The sequence below is a fragment of the Neofelis nebulosa genome, chromosome 9 (assembly GCF_028018385.1).
Source record: "Neofelis nebulosa isolate mNeoNeb1 chromosome 9, mNeoNeb1.pri, whole genome shotgun sequence".
Lineage (NCBI taxonomy): Eukaryota > Metazoa > Chordata > Mammalia > Carnivora > Felidae > Neofelis > Neofelis nebulosa.
This window is the reverse complement of record NC_080790.1, coordinates 55276688-55289897: the sequence shown is the minus strand read 5'-3', so window position 1 is coordinate 55289897 and position 13210 is coordinate 55276688. Positions and strand designations below refer to the sequence as shown.

Genomic DNA, 13210 nt, shown 5'->3' with positions numbered 1-13210 from the left:
TCAATATACTTTCTAAAAAGCTGTTTTCTTTTCACTTGGAAGTCTATCATAAAAATATATATATAATAATCTTGAAAAGAAAGAAAATTAACTGGACAATTGACCAGGATATATTATAAAAATAGGTAGAGTAACATTTGTTTAGAGAAAAAAGTATTCTGTATTTAGAAAAGAGAACAAACACCCCATTTGTCTCATTTGATTTTCTTTCAAGGTCTAGCTAAAATTCTCTAAAGAACATAGTTGTTTTGTTTTTTCTGCAACAGAACAATAGGTAGCCCACAAAGTTAATATTCATGTATACAGTTTATTATAAAGGAAGCTTTAAACATTGCCATCACCATTTTGTGGATTGAAAAACCTAGCCACATACAATTTAGATCCTATGACCTGTCCTTAGTCAAAATACGTAATACTAAAGCGACTTCTTCCCGAGGGCAAAATGCATTCCACTCAGTGCTCTGTACTGCTCTTTCTGGTAGATTTTCTGGAACGCACATATCTAGGCAGCTCAGAGTCCCAAATCCTAGACAATTAAATGCATCCTTTACTTAAATAGTAGACAAATGCACATGAACTTCTGTTTACCGCTGGACGACAAATTAAAAATAAAAGAAAAAGGAGAAAAAGGAAGAAAACATTTGGATATGTCTAGCTTTGGCAGTTCAATTAATATTGGAATTATTCTTCATCTACCCATATACCACTTAGTCCCTTAGGTCCTTTTTCTCTTCTTTCTTTCTGTTCTTTTTTCAAGAAATAAACTCAAAATAGCTCATCACAATAGCAATGACTACGTGGTTGGGAAGAAGGAGCCCAAGTTTGATGTTGCTTTGTTTTTAACAGAATGGAAAAAAAAATCCTAAACCCAAACCTTGTAACTCAACCCAACTTGTTGCTACCCTCTGATTAAAGCATTTTGTAAAATAACAGATAGGAAGCTGAGATGTGCATTGAGATAAAGATGGTTAACATAGATCAAAAGGAATTGTACATATGTCAGTTAGATTAAGTGACAGGATGTGGGGAAGTGGTAGGTCCCATATCCAGTTACTTTATGCACGAGTACATTTGCTGAATACAGGTACTCTAATAGGCTAGCCACACATAGACGGAAACCAGGGAGATTAATAGTAAGCAATCTATAATGGTTAGAGTGTTTGTTCTGGTATGGATCCAAGACCACATTTCTCCTAATTAGTAATATTACTGTAATTTTTTATAACTGTCTATCTTGCCCTGCTCAGAATAGTAAATTATCTTTGAATCTTTCATCTGACATTTCTGAGGGGGTCAGCCTTATGTTGTGAGTACTCTATATACCACATACATAAACTTAGTAATTATAGATATTTCCCCAACCAATTAGAAGGAAAAATATTTAAAATATTCTCCTCCGGCCCCTAAAAAATTCTATCTAGGGCATTCTAGGAGACAAAAGGGACAAGTAATATAAAATAATGTCAAAATCAATGGAGCCCAGAAAAGAATACTTAGTTGATTTTGAGGTGAAGTGGGATTGGGGAGAAGAGAGGATAAGAAGTAGGAATAGTTTACTTGCTAAGTAAAATGGGAAAGTCATACAAGGATTATTTTTCTGAAAGGGTGAGTTACAACAGATGAGTATTGCTTAAGACCACAGTTAATGCCACATATTTCTTTGGGATGCCATTCATATATTACTATTCATAATGAAGGTGATCTTGGCTAATCAAGGCCAGGATATAAATCAGAGAAATTAAAAACCATGTTAGGGAAATTCTATGGGGTTTAATAAATGAATTGCTTCCTTACTGAATGTAGTCACTAAGATCTAAAATTCTAGACCTGGAAAGGCCTTCTTGTTTAACTTTATGAGACCTTACTAACCCCAGTTTAGTTATAAACAAATCAAATCACCCGTTAGCTAAAACAATTGCATACCCTTAATAATCCAACAGGCCAGGACTAGGATGAGGGGAGTGAGGCACTTGCCTCAGGCACAAACTTAAAAGGGGCCAGGTGAAGGAGTTGCCAAAGCCTCAGTAGTCAAGATAAATAATATTTCAACTTTGTATACCCAAATCCCTTCCCTGTTGAATCCTATCTTTATTTAAAATTTTGTTATATTGTTCATCATAGATTTTTTTTTGCATTGACTTTGTTTTTTTTTTAAATATTATTTATCTTGATAACTGATATTTTTTGGGACTTAAATTTTGTACCCTAAGGCAACTACTTAACTCACCTCACACTAGTCCTGGACCTGTAAACCCATTCCACTATTTATATAGTTTCAGACTCAGAAATTTCTTTCTTACGTCTAACTGAGGGTTTCTCAAACTTGGCACTGTTGGACATTTTGGGGCCAGATAATTCTTTGTTATGGGGACTGTCCTGTGAATTATAGAATGTTTAGCAGCATCCCTGGCTTCAACCCACTAGATGCCAGTAACGCCTCCCTTCCCTTTCCACCAAAAATGTCTCCAAATTAATCCTGGTTCAAAACCATTAATCATCCCAAAGTCTCTCATGCTAAAAACCACTCCATATCTTCCTGTTATGTCCTCAGTAAAGATAGAAAGCAGCTTTTCATCATCCTGTAAATAACCCCATGAGATTCTTTGCTTTGTAGTGTGTTTACTTTATAATCTGATTAGAGTGATGATAATCATGTTAGTATGTCTAGACTTACCAAGGTCAAACCTCTGGCCTCTGTAAGGTTTATTTGTGTCTAGTATCTGACATCTCAGTGGGCCACTTGGCAATCTGAAGCAGTAGCTTCTTCCAGAAGTTCCAAGATGTCTTGTAATTATAACCCCTTTGTCAAACTGCAAACTCAGCTCCCTCATTGAATTAGGACAGAGAGATTAGTTACACCCAACCACATTTCATTCTCTTCAAAGTGAATTTCATTTTGGAATTTATCAATAATCTTTATGTAAGCTATCATATCTTCTTCCATATCAGAAACTAAGATTCTAATGAGTCAGATTATATTAAATAATTCAGCAATTCAACTTCCTCTGTGATCTTAGTTTCATAAGTACTACAGTTTGGGGAAGCCATTTTGCATGTAATGAGCAGGAAAGATATTTAGTATTTTTTCTTACTATTATTCAAAGGCTAAATTCATTACAAATGTTTTAGAATTAGACCTGGAAATCAGAGTTAGACCTGGACATCAAATTTACTTGGAAGGTAAAAATCCATTTCTGGATTCTAGTATAGTAGCAACATACTGAAAATTCCCCCATGCAATTCATCCATGCAAACTGCAATATGAATCATAAATAGGTAGTCAGATAGATGAGCTAGAAATCATTCTTCCCAATGATACACAATCTGCCACCTTCATCCTCTACTCAGTTGAACTTTCATAAAATTCTGGGCACATGTGGGATTTTTTTTTCCAGGTAGGAATATAGGAACCTATATGCAAGATAATGGGTTTGGATATTATACCAGCCAAGTGTCTTGGCTACAAGCAACAGAAACTAACTCTGGCTGACTTAGTGGGGAAAAAAAGGGGGAAAAAGATTATATATATTTGTTACTGAGTTATTAAATAATTCAAGGACATTCCAAAAAGATTTGAACCAGGCTAGAAAAGGAGACCAAACAAGGGAGCTAGGCAGCAAGTGGATCCCAGCCAAGAGCACACCACTTAACCAATGTGGTGAGGAATCTACCACCACCGCCCCTACCACTGAACAACAAACAGATGCTGCAGGTCACCTAGTAGCCACAGACACTGGATTTGGATGGCATTCCTCCTGCTACCACCATTTCGATGCCTCTGGATCAAAGTCACCAGCTCCCAGTTCAAAGTCACCAGCAGGTGCATCTGTGTTGTCAAGCCTGGGTCAAGTGCCTGCATCCTAGCTGCATAGGAGGCTGGGACAATGTCTGAACTTTTCAGCTTTTAAAGTGGCAGGCAGGCAGCCAAGAAAATAACAGCTATCCATTATAGATATGATATAGGGTGGTAACTAATAGTAACAGATGAAATCTTGGGCTCTGGAGTCGGATTATCTGAATCTGAATTTACGCTCTATTACTAGCTACGTGACCTTGGACAAATTACTTAAATCCTTAATCATTTCTATTTCCTCACCTTTACGACAGACCCTTGTGAGGCTTAAATAAAAACATCCATGTAAAATTGCCTAGCATGGTATATGTTACATAGTACTTCTATATATTTATATTCATGTGTGTGTATGTATGCCAGTATGCAACACTGATAACAAAGATAGAGCTTTCTCTACCTCTATTTACTTCCTCCTTTTATAAACATCTACCAAATACTAAGACAATATTTAACATATCTCAGACTTTTCATTTAGTTTAATGCAGGACAAGGTAACTAAACTTAACTTTGATTTCCCCTACCCCTCCACTTAAAGCATACATGATCTAGCAGAGCAAAACGAATGAAAAAATCATCATAATCCAACATATGCTAAAGAGCATAAAAATGGAAATTCAAAGAAGGACAAGATTAGTTTTGTCTGGGGAGCTAGGAAAGTCATTATAGAAGGAACTTGACAGGGAACGTGAAGAACAGATAATGAACTTCTTTAGACAGTAGAGGGAGGACTTCTGCCAGGCAGTGAGAATACTCTCAGCACAGCTGTGTAAGTGCATGGTCTGCCTGGGAAAGGGGAAGAGTTGGTAAGGACAAGAGCAAGGGATTGGATTGATGGGAAGGTAGAAAAAATGATGTACTGAGAAAGACAGACTAGGGCCGTATTGTTAAAACCATACCAGACCTGACCAAAGGCCCTGTCAATGTGTCACATCATTGAGATCAGTATCTTAGGTGATTCTTTATTCCTGGTAACATTTTTAGTTCATTATGTAGAATTAAATCAACTAAGGCTGACTTAAGCAAAACAATGGAATAGGCAGAGTTTGTCCCAGACTTTCCTTTTGTTGAGTCTCCCTTTCCCTCTTAACCTCTATCCCAGGTCCCCAGGGCCATTTGGAACGTCTCTGCCTGTACATCACAACCTATGTGATGCTGCCAGAGGCTTTAAGCCTTTACTAGTGCTCCCAGCTCCATGCCTTGTCATTCTTCTTCCTTCTCCACACTTGTCAGAGCCCTGGTTTCTGTTTAATTGACAAAATTGAGAATGTGCTAAACAGATAAGCCAGTTTCAACTGCAGTTCTGGTCCACAGCTCTTCCTCATAACACATTGCCCTAATAGTTGCAGTGGGCCCCCAGAAACAATAGGAGCAGTTCTCCACCTTCAGTTTCTGTTAGCTGCTAGATCTACATTTTCCCAACCTCTCAATCTCCCACCCCCAGCCACAGTTAGAGCATGTGCTCTAATAAGGACAGAAGCTCTTTTATAGCCCACAAAATTTGTAGGAAAGCTCAAACAGGATTGTTCTAGAAAGTCTGATATGAGTGATTGCTTCCTCATTTCTTTTCAGGAAATAGAAGCAGCTCTGGGCTGAGGACTCAATCTGCTCTTCCTTTCTGGATGTAGAGTTTGGGCTCAACTTCTCCAAGACCATTAACCCAGTAATCTGAGCTCAGTGGCTCCAGCATCCACATGACTGGAAACAGAAGGGTTTCGCCTCTTGCTGTTGGAGGGGTTTAACACACTGTGGAGCTTAGCGGATTTCTTTCAGGTTTTGTTTCAGCTGCCAAGAGCCCAGGGACTCAAGCATTTTAAAAAGCTCAAGGAATGCCAGAGAATTGAGAAGGGACCCAGGGAATTGGTGTTTGCTGAGCTATTGCTGGTGTGCCTGGGATGGAGAACAAGGAGGCCTAGAGATGTGGCCCATCCTGAAGATCTGGCTGAGAGGGCTTTGTGCTGCAGGTCTAGCCTCTTTAGTAATCTTCTCTAGTAAGACACAAGGGATGGATAAAAATGAGCAATTATACTTGAGACAGATCCGTTCCTTCAGTGGCAATATATTTTCCTCACATGCTTTTCTCTTCACAGCAAGCAAATGCATGTGGAGCCAGTGACTATGAAGTCGGTCATATTAAATTTACTCAGTTTTCTTCAAGTCTTCAAGCGTGAAGCGTTGCAAACCTTCACATGTACACTAGGGAAAGAAAGGAAGAAAAAAAAGAATTCCACTGCAAGGCCTAAGGAAAAGGCTGTGGAAAGAAAACAGCAAGATAAAGCAACACAATTTCAAATCTTAATCTCCTGAAATGATGCCTTTAAAGCCGCACTTTCCACATTTCTGAGTGGAGCCCGTCAAAACTCCGTGTCAAATCATGTTATAACCTTGCTTCTTATCTGTTTGTGATAGCTTTCAAGGGCCAGTAATTCCCCCATATGTGGCAGAAAAGTTGATAGTAGAGATTTGCACACTTGACTAAGCTTCCTGCATTGCTTTTTGTGCAGTGCTGGTGAAGGACAGAGATTTGTTCTCCCTTTCAGAACTAAACATGCAACTGCCAACGACACAGTCAAGAAGCAAACCAGAATCACTCACTTGGTCAGGTAATCTACAGAACAATGACTTAATAGTATATATACTCTCTTCTTTTGTCCAGTAAAACACATAGATAGGTAGAATGCCCCTGCCTTTTTTCAAGTAAAAATTAACAGACAAGACCCCATTATTGAGGGAGTGTTTTTTGGTACCCTCTCCCCAGATGCCCTCTTTTGGCACACCTGTCCCATCACCAGGCCTGTAGTTCTGAGTGCCAGCTGGCTCCTGGGGTGAAGACAGTGTCGGGGACTCAGGAAAGGAAACCATAACAGCGGTGGAGACCATAATGTCTGTGGAAAGGTTGTGTCATCTGCCTTGGGAAGGGTGGGAGACAACTCACTTTATTTCCTTCTCTATCCACCTAGTGGCACTGACTTCCTGAGGCTTAAACAGGAAGAAGCAGGTGTGACTAGATCTGAGAGATCGTGACCTGAGCCAAAGTAGGATGTTCAACCAACTGAGCCACCCAGGCGCCCCTAGTTTTCTTTTTTTGTTTTTTTTTTTTTGTTGTTGTTGTTGTTTTTAATAAAGAACAGCTTTCTTTATTTAGATAGACAACATTCTGAAACAAAACCAAAATTAGTTCCTCTTGGCAAACTAATATACTTTCTTGTATTAGGCATGATATCTATTGTTCCCTTTTTTCCTTGACTGTCCAAGACAAAGCTGTATTTTGTGCTTCCCTTTGATTTTTTAAGTTGTTGTTTTTGTTTTTTTAATAAGCTCTATGCCCAACTTGGTGCTTGAACTCATGACCTTGAGATCAAGAGTCATATGCTCTACCGACTGAGCCAGCTAGGCACCTCCCTTTGATTTTTTGACACACTGATCTCCCACTCCTTCCCAATCTTTCCTCTCCTAACACACATACACACACACTTACCTGGTAATCTATAAAGATGTAGCATAGATAACATGTGTGTAATACTGATTAAATGTTTCAGAATTCTTAAATTCTTAAGTATTAATATGTGCCAAGGTCCTATTTTTTATTTTCTTCTGTTTTATGTATTTTCATCTAAAACCTACTGGATGTCTGAACTCAATAGAAAGAACCATTATGTAAATTCTAAATTCTGTGAATTCTAAAGGTATCCTAATTCTAAAACATGTTATTATTCTCATTTTAAGGACCTAAAGTATTTGCCTTTTAAAGTTTTTTGGTTTTGTTTATGGTTTTGTTTTTCTTTCTCCCCCCCCCCCCCCCACTACCATCTCTGTCTGCAAGCCAGGATTATGAAAAGAGATGATATACTTTAGGAAGGGGCCATAGATTCAAAATTAATCTCTACCAAAGTTAATTCCTGCATAAATTAAGCTGAATATGTTTTCCAACACCATAAATTAAACGTAATAGGTATAAATAAAACATGAACTCAGGTTTCCTCATTTATAACTTCAGATCTATGACACTTCAGCATGGAAAAGGGCAAAGTTGGTTTTGTTTTTTCTCTTTTTTTTTAGAGCTGTTGGATTAGCCATCTCACAGATTGTAGTAGATATTGTAAAATCAAATAGAGTTCCTCTCTATGGCTGAAAAAGCTAATAATCAGAAGCCCACAAAAAAATTCCTTCTGCATACCTATGCAAAACATGATGACCCTCTTCCTGGGACCAGCAAACCAGTAGAATTGCCAGGGAAGATTTGAGAATGGAGTGGAGAGGAACCCACAGCTGTGGGGAATAGGAGATTTGTTCTGCATGAAGCACATGGCCAGCTGTTGGCTTCAGGTTTTTCTATGACTACAATTCAGTTCTTGGAGAATCCATGAAGAGGGAGATGAAAATAAGATGTCAGGAGATCTAGTTGAGAACTAACATGTAGTGGGCATTGGGGTGCACCTCATCACCTTTACTTGGCCAGTATACCCACTCATCAGCAGTGTGAATGTCCCCTGATAATAGCCTTGCCTGGGAAATTATGCCCCATCCACCCTCCCACCAAGGCTAGGGCAGCCCACAGCCAATGAGAGCACAAGGGGCCAGCCTCCTCCTCCCTGTTCTGTCTTGAGGCTTATACTCCAGCACTATGTTGTCCAAATGCATTAGACATTAGCAGTATGTAGCTCTTTAAATTAAATTAAATTAAGAATTAAGTTTGACAGTTATGCTAGCCACATTTCAAATGCTCGATGGCTATATGTAGCTAGTGGTAACTATACTGAGCAGTGCCAATTACATAGAACATTCCCAACATAGCAGTAACTTTTATTGGACAGCATGGCTCCAGAGACTACCCACCATGGATCAGGCCAAGGTTAGATTTCACCTAGGCAATGCTCATGCTCAGATCACTCCCCTTCCTTATCCTGCTTCCTTGTCTTCCTGCCTCTAATTATCTACCTACCTACCTACCTACCTGTCTATCTAAAGAGCACTGCCTTAGTAAATCATGTGTACCCAAGTCCCTGTGTCAAGCTCTGCTTCTAAGGAATTCTATCCAAGACACCATTTATATTGATTTCAGCTTTAGGCTCACTGTAAACCAGCTAAACATTTATATATGGAAGGCTTAGATTTCCTTATCTTAAAAGATATGCCTGTATGCTTGTTTTCTAAATAAGGACTCATAGTGTCAGTGGGCCAGGTTTTCATAAGAGGAAAAGGGCTCTGGGAATGAAATGAAGTAGTCTTAAATCCCTCAAGATTGTGACTGAGGACTGAGTCTCTGCAGGTGGCATACAATGCTCAGATTGGGGGTGGAGGCTCGCTGAGGAGTTCTGATAGATTTGAACACTAAGTGCCATTGTTGTGAAAGCAGAATACCTGATTGAAGGTAGAAGACAAGCCATGGTCTCAATGTCAACTTTTACATCCTTAACAGGAACTAAATGTTAAATAGAGAATATTAATTGATCCCCTCCCTGTTATTTACCAGAGCTTGCTCTATGTCACCTGTCATGCACCATTGCCTCCACTTAAGTCTTCCCTTTGAGTCTGCAAAGGGGTGGTTTCCTCTTCCTGACTATTTCAGCACTGCTCTGTCCAGTAGAAATACAACGCAAGCCACACATGTAATTTAAATTTTTCCGGTAGTCACATTTTTTTTAAAAAAAGAAACACAGGGTTCCGGGGTGGCTCAGTCAGTTAAGCATCCAGCTTTGGCTCAGGTAATGATCTCTGGGTTTGTGGGCTCGAGCTCCACTTCTGGCTCTGTGCTGACAACTTGCAGCCTGAAGCCTGCTTCGGATTCTGTGTCTCACTCGCTCTCTCTGCCCCTCCTCACTCGTGCTGTGTGTGTGTCTCTCTCTCAAAAACAAACATTAAAAATTAAAAAAAAAAAAAAACAGGTGAATTTAATTTTAACAAAAGATTTTACTTAGCCCCAATATATCCAAAATATTATCATTTCAACATTTAATCAGTATAAAAACTTATTAATGAGGGGTGCCTGGGTGGCTCAGTCAGTTAAGCGTCTGATTGTGGATTTCAGCTCAGGTTATGATCTCGTGGTTCATGAGATCGAGCCCCTCATCAGGCTCTGTGCTGACAGCACAAAGAGTGCTTGGGAATCTCTCTCTTCTTCTCTGTCTCCTCCCCTGCACTCATGTGTGCTCTCTCTCTCTCTCTCCCTCTCTCAAAATAAATAAACTTTAAAAAAAACTTATTAATGAGACATATTACATTCTTTTTTTTCATATTAAGCCTTCAAGATCCAGTGTGCAGTTTGCACTTATACTACATCTCATTTTGGATTGGCTTTTTCAATTGCCTTTAGATTTTGTGCATATATTATCTATATAAAATTAAAGTATTACTTTAAAAAAAAAACTTTAATGTTTATTTGAGAGAGAGAGACAGAGTGCAAATGGGGGAAAGGCAGAGAAAGAGGGAGACACAGAATCCGAAGCAGACTCCAGGCTCTGAGCTGTCAGCACAGAGCCTGACACAGGGCTCCAGCCCACAAGCTGTGAGATCATGACCTGAGCCAAAGTCAGACACTTAACCGACTGAGTCACCCAGGCGCCCCTTTAAATTACTACTTTTTAAATGAGATTTTTTTTTTTTAACGTTTATTTACTTTTGAGACAGAGAGACAGAGCATGAACAGGGGAGGAGCAGAGAGAGAGGGAGACACAGAATCTTATTAAACAGGCTCCAGGCTCTGAGCTGTCAGCACAGAGCCCGACGCGGGGCTCGAACTCACGGACCGTGAGATCATGACCTGAGCCGAAGTTGGACGCTCAACCGACCAAGCCACCCAGGCGCCCCTAAATGAGATTAAGAACAAAATTATTTAGGGGCGCCTGGGTGGCTCAGTCAGTTAAGTGTCTGACTCTTGATTTCAGCTCAGGTCATGATCCCAGGGTTGTGGGATCAAGCCACACATCAGGCTCCATGTCGGGCTCTTCACTGGGTGTGGAGCCTGCTTGAGATTCTCCCTCTCCCTGTCTCAAGCTCTCTCTGTTTCACTCTCTCTCTCAAAAATAAATAAAAACTAAAAAAAAAAAAAAAAAAAGAACAAAATAGTTTAGAACAAAAGCTTCCAAACAATTGAACACAGTTGTCGGCCTTGCAGGTCAGTTGTAATGACCAAATAAGATTATTCACGTTGATGCCCTGTACAGTCTGACACTTAGTAGGTATGAAATAAATCATATATAGGCTTGAAGTAAAATGTTAAAACTTACAGCTACCCTCATTAAGGTTTAAGAGACCCAATTTAATAACTAATTGTTTTAAAATCTAATTGGTTTAAGATTTTCCAACTGCAATGGTACTTTTCTTTGGAAGGAACATGATGGTGGAGGTTGGGGGTAGGGGAAGAGAACTAGTGGGAAGAGAGGGCTGGGCTGGAACTCTTTTGTCACCAACCTAGCTTCCAGCCTGGGGATTTTTTTCAGAAAACTATATCTGTCAATAAAGGCTAGGTTTGTCAGTGGGAAGAAGGAAGAAGTAGGTAGAGCAAGTGAGGTTAAACAAGCAAGAAGAGCAGTATATAACTACCAATTATCTGGACAAAGAAATGTCCTAGTCACCAGCCCAGGAGAAATGTAATCTGGATAGGACATTAATGCAATCTCCTCCTACGGAAAGAGTAATTGAGAGGCTCTTAATTCTGTTTGCAACACGGTGAACAACACTTACCTCGTTGAAAGTATCCTCCCCGATCCATGTTACAATGGCCCTAGGTGTGGAGCAGCCTCACTCCTGTAGAGTGTGGTTCTTTCTGCCTGTAGACAGGACCATAGGGGCATGGAAATAAATACATTTTTCAAAAGATGTGGTCTGATACCACACAAAATGCAATATATTCAGAAATTGGTAGTGATAAGATAAACTTGTAAACAGATGTTCCCTTTTCAAAAAATAGGCTCAGTTGTGTTTTCGAGTGAAATATTTCTAAATTTAAAGCAATGAGTCCAATTTTTAATTTGAAAAAGATACAATAAATACTCCATTTTCCATCTGTTTCTCAGACCTTTTGAACAGCCTTTGGACTTCCTGGAATGTATGTATTATATTTTGTTCAGATTAACAGTTTGATCCTTTGCTTTAATTGAAAGGTTATTTCAGGGGCGCCTGGGTGGCGCAGTCGGTTAAGCGTCCGACTTCAGCCAGGTCACGATCTCGCGGTCCGTGAGTTCGAGCCCCGCGTCAGGCTCTGGGCTGATGGCTCGGAGCCTGGAGCCTGTTTCCGATTCTGTGTCTCCCTCTCTCTCTGCCCCTCCCCCGTTCATGCTCTGTCTCTGTCCCAAAAATAAATAAAAAACGTTGAAAAAAAAAAATTAAAAAAAAAAAAAAAAAAGAAAGGTTATTTCACCTAAAACCACATCAGCTTATTATTTGAAAAGGTAAGTAACATGCTGTCTAAAAGTAAGCTTATCCTGGGCTGCCTGAATGGCTCAGTTGGTTAAGCATCCAATTCTTGATCTCAGCTCAGGTCTTGATCTCAGGGTTGTGAGTTCAAGCCCCAAGTTGAAGCCTACTTTAAAAAAAAAAAAAAAAAAGGTAAGTTTATCCTGTAATTCCTGACTGGACAGATATCCTATAGAGCTACATGGTTCAAAATGCAGACTCCTGGGCCCCATCCCAGACCTACTAGAAAGGACTTTCTGGGAGGATAGAAATTTGCATGAGTGGCTGAGCCTGTCTTCCAGATGATTCTTATATATGCCAAAGTTTGAGAAAAGGACCATAACAGAGAGGCCATGAAGGCTATTGCACAGCTGCCAACTAAGACAGATTCTGTGGGCCAACTGCAGTCCCTCACCTTTGATGGGCCTCAACTGAGTGGGCCAAGAACACAAACTCTGAAGTCAGATATGCTGGCTTGAATCTTGGCTCTACTGCTTTATAGCTGGGTCACCTCAGACAAGCTACTTAAACCCTTAACCTTTGTTTCCTCTTCTACAAAATAGGGTTAATGATTGACTTAACTTCTAGGTTGTGAGGCTTCAGGGAGGCAGAGTATAGTTAATTTTACATGTCAATTTGACTGGGCCATAGAATGCATATACAGATATTTGGTTAAACATTATTTCTAGGCATGTCTGTGAGGGTATTTCCGGATGAGATTAATATTTGAATAAGTGGGCTGAGTAGAGGAGATTGCCTTCCCCATTATGGGTAGGCATCAAGCCTGTTGAGGGTCTGACTAGACCAAAATATAGAGGAAGTGCAGATTTGCTCTCTGTGCTTGAACTGGTACATCCATCTTCTCCTGTCCAGTGACACTGATGCTCATGGTTCTCAAGCCTTCATGTTAGGACTGGAACTATACCACGGGCTTTTATGGGCCTCCAGCATGCCAACTGCAGATCA

The 13210-nt window shown here is 39.8% G+C and overlaps 1 long non-coding RNA gene across 5 annotated transcripts in view; it reads left to right on the top strand.

The window, feature by feature from the left end:
• The window catches only part of LOC131484994 (uncharacterized), a 56674-nt gene that overhangs the window by 9792 nt on the left and 33672 nt on the right, over positions 1–13210 (top strand). For 3 of the 5 annotated variants that reach the window (XR_009248557.1, XR_009248559.1, XR_009248556.1), the window contains exon 4: positions 5423–6453. The exons of 1 other annotated variant lie outside the window; for it this stretch is intronic. This is a non-coding gene — a long non-coding RNA (uncharacterized LOC131484994). The remainder of the gene's footprint in view (positions 1–5422; positions 6454–13210) is intronic. One more of the 5 variants, XR_009248558.1, reaches the window with a different exon arrangement.